The 7,985-nt window shown below is 46.6% G+C and overlaps 1 protein-coding gene across 3 annotated transcripts in view; it reads right to left on the reverse strand.

The window, feature by feature from the left end:
- Nucleotides 1–632: 632 nt before the first annotated feature.
- Nucleotides 633–7,985, reverse strand: part of ZNF134 (zinc finger protein 134) — a 66,608-nt gene continuing 59,255 nt past the window's right edge. For 2 of the 3 annotated variants that reach the window (XR_004264244.1, XR_004264243.1), the window contains 3 exons: nucleotides 4,726–4,827; nucleotides 2,242–4,054; nucleotides 633–1,591 (listed from right to left, as the gene is read on the reverse strand). The gene's annotated coding sequence lies outside the window, so the exon portion shown is untranslated. The remainder of the gene's footprint in view (nucleotides 1,592–2,241; nucleotides 4,055–4,725; nucleotides 4,828–7,985) is intronic. The other variant, XR_004264242.1, reaches the window with a different exon arrangement.

Here is a 7,985-nt window from a genome sequence, read left to right on the forward strand (position 1 = left end):
ATCCCAGCTACTCAGGAGGCTGAGGCAGGAGAATTGCCTGAACCCAGGAGGCCGAGGTTGCAGTGAGCCGAGATAGTGCCATTGCACTCCAGCCTGGGCAACAAGAGCGAAGCTCCGTCTCAAAAAAAGAAAAGAAAATTGCCTGACATTCCTGGGGTCCCTCTCTCCTGCCCTATTCATATCTAACTACCTACTGTAACACCAGGGCCAGGTAGGAGGCAACTAGAGAACACTCCTGTAAATCAAAGCCAACCAGAATTATTCAGACTAGCCAGTACTCAGATGTTGGCTCTGATCTGCCTTGCCTTTCCCATGGAAAACACAATAAAGGATCTGGTCTAGGCTTTCCCCTAGCTCTTGCCTCTTCTTTCACACTAAAACCTGTTCCTCCTGTGGCCCTGCATGGCATACTGTAGTTCTGATTTCTAGGGAAATTTTGAAAAACGCTGAACTTTAATTTCAGTGGCATTGAGCTCTCCATGTCCTTTTCCAATAAAGATCCATCCACAAATTGGCCTTTCTTGGCTATGATATGTAATGATATTACATATCATTCCAGCATGTCTCAGTGCCTTCACCTTCTCTTTTATCCATTATGCCTGCCACATTCAAAGACTCCATATAATTCAGGATTTTTTTTTCATATTTCCTCCTCTTTCTTGAGTACAATGTAAGCTACTGGGGTCTGTCTCTTGTTTTGCAAATGTTTCATGCAGTAAAGACAGTGCCTGAAATACAGCAGGTGTTTATTGAACATCTGTTAGAACTATGAATAAGCATGAATACTACAGCATCCCTGTTCACCTTCACATTCTGATAGCGCTTTCTAAATGTTTTCTTTAGTTGTCCCTCCAGGTATTACTCACAGTCACCAGAAACTCTAGCTGGTCACAAAAGGTACTTCCTTGGCCCATCACACCTCTTTACCCCCAGGGTTAGTGAATGTGCAGCAAAGGCCCTAAAGTAGCAAAGACATTAGGTATAGAGCCTAGGGAGGTACAGGAATCCAGGAAAACTACATTCATTGCTGCTCCAGGGACCTTGTCCGTAACAGTAACACAGTACGGGAGATCCTGAGATTTCTGAATACCCTGATCCCATTCAGCCATAGTGCCTGGGCTGTCTGTGGTGTTTTTACAATGGTCACTCCCCCTCTAGTTTGCCTCGATCTCCCCAAGCCCAATCATTCACACCTAATATTTATCAATTTTGTTTCCATACTGGATGCTTTAGATCTTACCAAGTGGCCTGTGTACCAGATTCCGGTTTTCAGAAAACATGGCCACTCAGCAGGTCCTAAGGAATAGGTTTACCTCAATAGTGTTGGGGAACATGAGACATATGCTAGAAACAAGACGCCCAATCCATGCTGTTTCAAAACACTACAGACTGTCACAGCAGCAGCGCCCTCCTGAAAGTGACATATGGGCTCTCAAATAACTCTAAAATCCGGACAAATCAGGCCTACAAAGAATTGTTACTTAACAAGCTTTGTCAGCTATGGAAGTTCAGTTAGTCTAGTCCAAAACTGGACTAAGAACTGTTCTCCCTCAACCCACTGCCCCATTTGAGGCACACAAAGTTGGAGGCCCTTAAATTAGTTCAACCATTGTGGAAGACAGTGTGGCGATTCCTCAAGGACCTAGAAATAGAAATTCCATTTGACCCAGCAATCCCATTACTGGGTATATATCCAAAGGATTATAAATCATTCTACTATAAGGACACGTGTACACGAATGTTCATTGCGGCACTGTTTACAATAGCAAAGACCAGGAACCAACCCAAATGCCCATCGATGATAGACTGGACAGGGAAAATGTGGCACATATACACCATGGAATATTATGCAGCCATCAAAAATGATGAGTTTGTGTCCTTTGTAGGGACATGGATGAACCTGGAAACCATCATTCTCAGCAAACTGACAGAAGAGCAGAAGATCAAACACCGCATGTTCTCACTCATAGGCGGGTGTTGAACAATGAGAACACATGGACACAGGGAGGGGAGCACTACACACTGGGGTCAGTTGGGGGGAAATAGGGGAGGGACGGTGGGGGGTGGGAAGCTGGGGAGAGATAGCAAGGGGAGAAATGCCAGATGTAGGTGATGGGGAGGAAGGCAGCAAATCACACTGCCACGTGTGTACCTATGCAACAATCTTGCATGTTCTTCACATGTACCCCAAAACCTAAAATGCAATAAAATAAATGGAAAAAAAAAAAAAAGTTGGAGGACCCCACAAAGGCTGTCTTCTGTTTCGCAGGGCCTGTTCTCAATCTAATCCAGTGAAAAGAACCCCCAAGATTAAAAGTGGCTTAAACTGTAAGGCCTTTATTATCGCAAACCAGAGCAACTTGAGGCAAGTACTTTCCCAGATCAGGTGACTTGGAGGCTGGAAAAATTCATTACAAGTATGTGAGACCAAGACTATCCATGAAGAAAGTAAACCTTTTGTATAAGCCACCAACAGATATAGCTCAGACCTTCTTGGCTAATGATGGGTCATGTCCATATCTATACCTGTCACACAGAAGGGAATGAGGACCCCCAATGAACTCAGGCATTTCATGATTTTCTCCAGGGACTGGAGAATATAAAACCCTGCCTTCCCTGATGCTGGGGTATGTAAGCTGGTAGAGTTAAGATGGTTTTGGCCACAGGTACTGACAGGCAAAAAACCTGAGCAGGTCAGAAAGTGCAACACATCCCTAGAAGCTTCCCACATACCTGGCACCATAAGGTATCTCCCTTGAGTCAATGTTCAGATATATGAAGTTCAATATCTGACTGATGAGTTCTGTTGTATTCAGAGCAGTCCTAGAGCCTGCCTGCAGTGTGAACTTTCTGGTGCCGATTCGAGGTGAAGGCTTAAGCGGTAGGCCTTCCCACATTCACTGCCTTTCTCCAGTGTGAAGTCTTTGGTGCCGAACAAGGTGGGAGGTTCTGATAAAATCTTTCCCACATGTACTGCATACAAAAGGCCTTTCACCAGTGTGAACCCTCTGGTGTGCAATAAACTCAAAACTTCGACTAAAGAATTTCCCACATTCAATGCACTCAAAACGCTTTGACTCAGTGTGAATACTCTCATGTTGAACAAGTGTAGATTGGTGTCTGAAGACTTTCCCACAATCACTGCACTTATAAGGCCTTGCTCCAGTGTGAACTCTCTGGTGTACAATTAGATTGGAGTGATGGCTAAAATATTTCCCACATTCATTGCACTTATAAGGCATTTCTCCAGTGTGGATTCTCTTGTGCTGAGTAAGGTTGTCTTTTTGACTGAAGGTTTTTCCACATTCGCTGCACTCATAAGGCCTTTCTCCACTATGGATTCTCTTGTGCTGGACAAGTGTAGCTTTGCGGCTGAAGGTTTTTCGACATTCACTGCACTCATAAGGCCTTTCTCCAGTATGGATTGTCTGGTGCTGGACAAGTGTAGCTTTGCGGCAGAAGGCTTTTCCACATTCATTGCATTCATAAGGTTTCTCTCCACTATGGATTCTCTGGTGTTGGACCAGTGTGTCTTTGCGGCGGAAAGCCTTCTCACATTCACTGCACTTGTAATGCATTTGTTCACCATGAAATGCATCCTTATTCTCAGTGCTTCTGTGTGTCTTCCTCTTGCTTTGGGTGGCCTTTTGTTGGCAAGCACCCAAAGTAGCCTGGAAGTTTTTCTGCTCCTCCTTACAGGCAAAGGGCTTTTCTGATGGGTGAGGTTCTTTGCTAACTGTGCAGTTATTCACAAATGAGGCCTCACCTTCATCTCTTCTTAAGGGTTTCTCTATACTGTAACACTTCTGGTTCTGGTGAAGGTTTACACTGAACCCAAATTGTCTCCCACAAGCCTCACATGTGTGAAGTTTTAGTCCAAGGTGTTTACCCTGGTGTTCATCCAGGTGCAAAATATCTTTCAAGATAGGGTAACATATGTCACAAAAGTGAGCCGCCTGTGTGGGTGAACCTGCCTTGGAAGTATTAATATGTGACATATTAGTATGGCTCTGTTCAGAAGATGCCTCTTCATCCTTCACTCCATGCCAACAACCTGAAGGCAGAAAAGTACTATTGAAGTACATGGTGACTATGGTGAGTGGGGCAACTCCATCACAAATGAGAATCTGGTGTACCCAGGACTGAGCACCTAAGTTTCCTGGTGGAACAGAACTATGATCAGGTTGAAGAAAGGGCTGCTATACAGTACTAGAATCTAAGGTCACCCAGAATGGAGATGGCCTCACAAGAAACAAAGACACATGGATGGGGTGTAGTGCAGGGAGAAGTGCAAGGTCTCCAACTTCATCCTCTGCAATGACTTTTAGCTGGACCTTGGCTGACTGTGGGTGACAGGCGAGTGCTATGCAGAAATGCATGTCCAGGCCCATGAAAATGTGATTAAAAGTGAGTAATGTGTTCAGGGACTATTTCAGAATATGTACGTGTCTTACGACACATTAGTGTTTAAGTATAGTCCAATATTGGACAGCACTGAAGAGAGTCCTATTGCTCTACTAGAGCCCCTCTGGTAGAGAGTAGGAGAGAACAGCCCTGGGTGAGAAGTCAGATTACAAATGACAAGCGTGTACAGAACATGAAGACAGGTAAATATAAGTTAGGGCCTCTGGCCTTGGCACCAGTGACGGGTACAACATAGGTTTCTGGAACTATAGGAACCCAGCCCTGAGGTTATGCCCTCCCTCAGCCTCAGCTCCCACTCACCAGGGCCTGCCCAAGCCTCTCCTGCTGTGACTAGAGTCATGCCCTCTTCATTTAGGCACCTGGAGTTCTCTCTCTTGTTACAGTTCAGCAACGACAGAGGACCTGGAAGATACAAAGCATAGACAGGGGAAAGATGAAACAGGCTCAGTGAGAAAGCACTAGCTCAGGGTAGCCCACCCATGCAAAGTCACAAGAAAACAAACTACAAAATGAACCCCAGAAAACTGTCCTGCAGGAACAGTCCAGTGGGCCCACAAGTGGTGACCATGATGACTGAAACTGATGACATGGGCAGACTCAAGGAAAATGCAATTAGAGGAAGGGAGTGGAGTCTGGAGGTGTCATGAGTGTGGACAGTCACCTGGCCAGGGAGAGGCTAAGCAGGATTCAGTGGTTTACCTTAGGACCCCTGACCCCTAAACCATTCCTGGCAAGGCTTCAGGGCAGCAGGAGCTGAGGGACACAGGGAACAGAGGCGGCAATGCATCTAGCTGAGCCTTGACACCAGAGGACCTACGTGAGGGAATCAGGGAAGACAGCAGTGACGATGCGCTAGCCATGGAAAGGCAAGAGCCATCCCTAGGGCAGAAAGGAAGAGCAGAGCCCAGCCCACAAAAATGGGACACTGGGGCCTTACCTAGGGAGACTGTAAATGCAAAGCACAGAAACCATTATTTCATCATAGAAGTCTCTCTGAGCCTTATCAAGCAGCTCCCATTCCTCCTAAGAGAAGCACACAAGTAAGTCCTCAAAGGTCACACACTCCTGCACGAGGTGGTGGACAACTGAGCCTAAGGTCAGCCTCTCTCCCCAGGATTCCTTGTCGCATCTAACTATAATGAGATAACAGGCCCTAGTTTGACTGATGCCTGTTCTCTCCTCGTATTCCATTGTTCATTTTGACCAGCGCATAACAGGCAAGTGGACAGATAAAACACCATGGCCTGGCTTCTCCTATCAGCCTTCTCCTATCAGCCAGCTCCCCTAGGATCAACCGATTATGCCTCATACAGAACCTGAGCTCAGCATTCTCTCAGAAACCCTCAGTAGCAAAGCTCTGGGCCCATGAATTCACACTCCATCTACATGTGCACACCACCCTTTTGGCCATATCTCCTTTACATCTATGGACACCCACTACGTAGGTACCACCCTGGCTTCCCCATATGCAAATCTACATACAGCATCCAGAGAATGCTTGGATAATGCATTGAGGACCACATCTGTTCCTGGTGAATGGCTCCACTGCCATGGATTCACCTGAATCCAGCTATTAAATCCTCCACTCCTGGTTCTATTTCATGGGTCAATTCAGCAATTGAGAACCACATGCAGATCTCAGATAAACTCAGCATTTTTCTCCTTTGCTGTTGTACTACTGAGTTCAGTCACAGACTTCATCTCAACATTTTTTTTTTTTTTTTGAGACGGAGTTTTATTCATGTTACCCAGGCTGGAGTGCAATGGCGCGATCTCGGCTCACTGCAACCTCCGCCTCCTGGGTTCAGGCAATTCTCTTGCCTCAGCCTCCTGAGTAGCTGGGATTACAGGCACGCACCACCATGCCCAGCTAATTTTTTGTATTTTTAGTAGAGACGGGGTTTCACCATGTTGACCAGGATGGTCTCGATCTCTTGACCTCGTGATCCACCCGCCTCAGCCTCCCAAAGTGCTGGGATTACAGGCTTGAGCCACCGCGCCCGGAAACCATCTCAACATTTAACTCATTCAAAACCCACACCCGCTGAGCACCTACCCCAAGCACAGTGATTCTGCCTACTGACTCAATCTGTCCCTGGGCTAATTCACTAGCTTAAAACTCCACAGGGGCCACCACGGAAGCCTTAGGACACATAAAGAGCTGAATAAGCACTGGCTCTGGTCTCACTGCCACCTCACTTCTATTACTACAGTACTTCACCTCACATCCACTCTCTCCCTGAAACTTTGCCACCTGCCTGAACCTATTATTCCCCTTCCTCCCAAGAACACTTCCCTCCCTCTTCTAGCCTCTAAGATGGCCCCTACCCCCACCCTGCTGTGCCTGCCCTTACATTGTGCTCTCTGATGGCACTGCCACCATGACCTAAAGATTCTCCCTCTAAACTAAAAGCAAAACTCTATCCTGATCCACATGTCAGCTGCCACCCTGTGGATAGCTCCAACCTGAGTCCCTTCTCTGAACTTCAGATCTCTGTGTCCAGCTGTCTACTTGACACCTGCACTCAAGTGTCTTTGGAACATGGCAGATTCCACGTAGCCAAACTACACTGGTGATATAACCTCTGAAAGGTACTCCTACCACCAACTTTGTCCCCCTCAGATGATGGCATCCTTGTATCTTCTCAGAATAAAAAAAATGCAGGATCATCCTTTACCCCTCCCCTTTTCTATCTCATCTTCCAAAATCTGGTTGGTCCCTCCTTTTTTTTTTTTTTTTTTTTAAATACAGATGGGGTTTCACCATGTTAGCCAGGCTGGTCTTGAACTCCTGACCTCAGGTGATCCACCCACTTCGGCCTCCGAAAGTGTTAGGATTACAGGCGTGAGCCACCACACCCAGCCTGGTTGGTCCCTCTTTAAGGAAAATGATTCAGAATCCATCCACATCTCCCACCTCTACAGCCACCACTCTGGTCCAACTTAAACTGTTACGTTAAGCTCCTCAGTGGTATTCCTTCCCTCATCCTCACTCCCACAGTCTTTTCTTCACTGGACAGTGAAGAGAAAGCTGGTTAAGACCAAAGTCAGATCATTCCCTCCTAGATCCAAACCTGCAGTGGCTCCTACCTCTCTCAGCATGGAAACCCAGATCCTCAGGCTGCCTACCACTCCTGGGCTGAATCCTGTCCCTGCTGTCTGATCCCACCAGACATAATGGAGACCTGAGGCCAAACACTCCTAGTTTAGCCTCAAGTCAAGTAATTGCATGTGCTGGTTCCTGTGCCTGAGACAGTGTTCCACACTTCATTCTACTGCTTGCCAGAAATGGAAACCCTTCCACATAATTCCAAAACAGAATTTACAACACAGGGCTTTGGGTGACTGCAGGACCTCTCCAAACGGTAGGTAGAAGGGACACTGAAGAGTCCCAGAACATTCTAATTTCCTATACTGAGTTGCTGAGATAATGGGGGTGTGTTGGGATAAGTGAGTGCCTGAGACAATCTGGACTCATTCTAGGTAGGAATCACAAGCTTCTGCCACTATGGCAACCTCACAAGAAGAGGGAAGCTGAGAGTGGCAGGTTCCCACAGTCG

This window comes from Sapajus apella, unplaced genomic scaffold (assembly GCF_009761245.1).
Source record: "Sapajus apella isolate SASKATOON/1434 unplaced genomic scaffold, GSC_monkey_1.0 scaffold135, whole genome shotgun sequence".
In the NCBI taxonomy this organism is placed as follows: domain Eukaryota; kingdom Metazoa; phylum Chordata; class Mammalia; order Primates; family Cebidae; genus Sapajus; species Sapajus apella.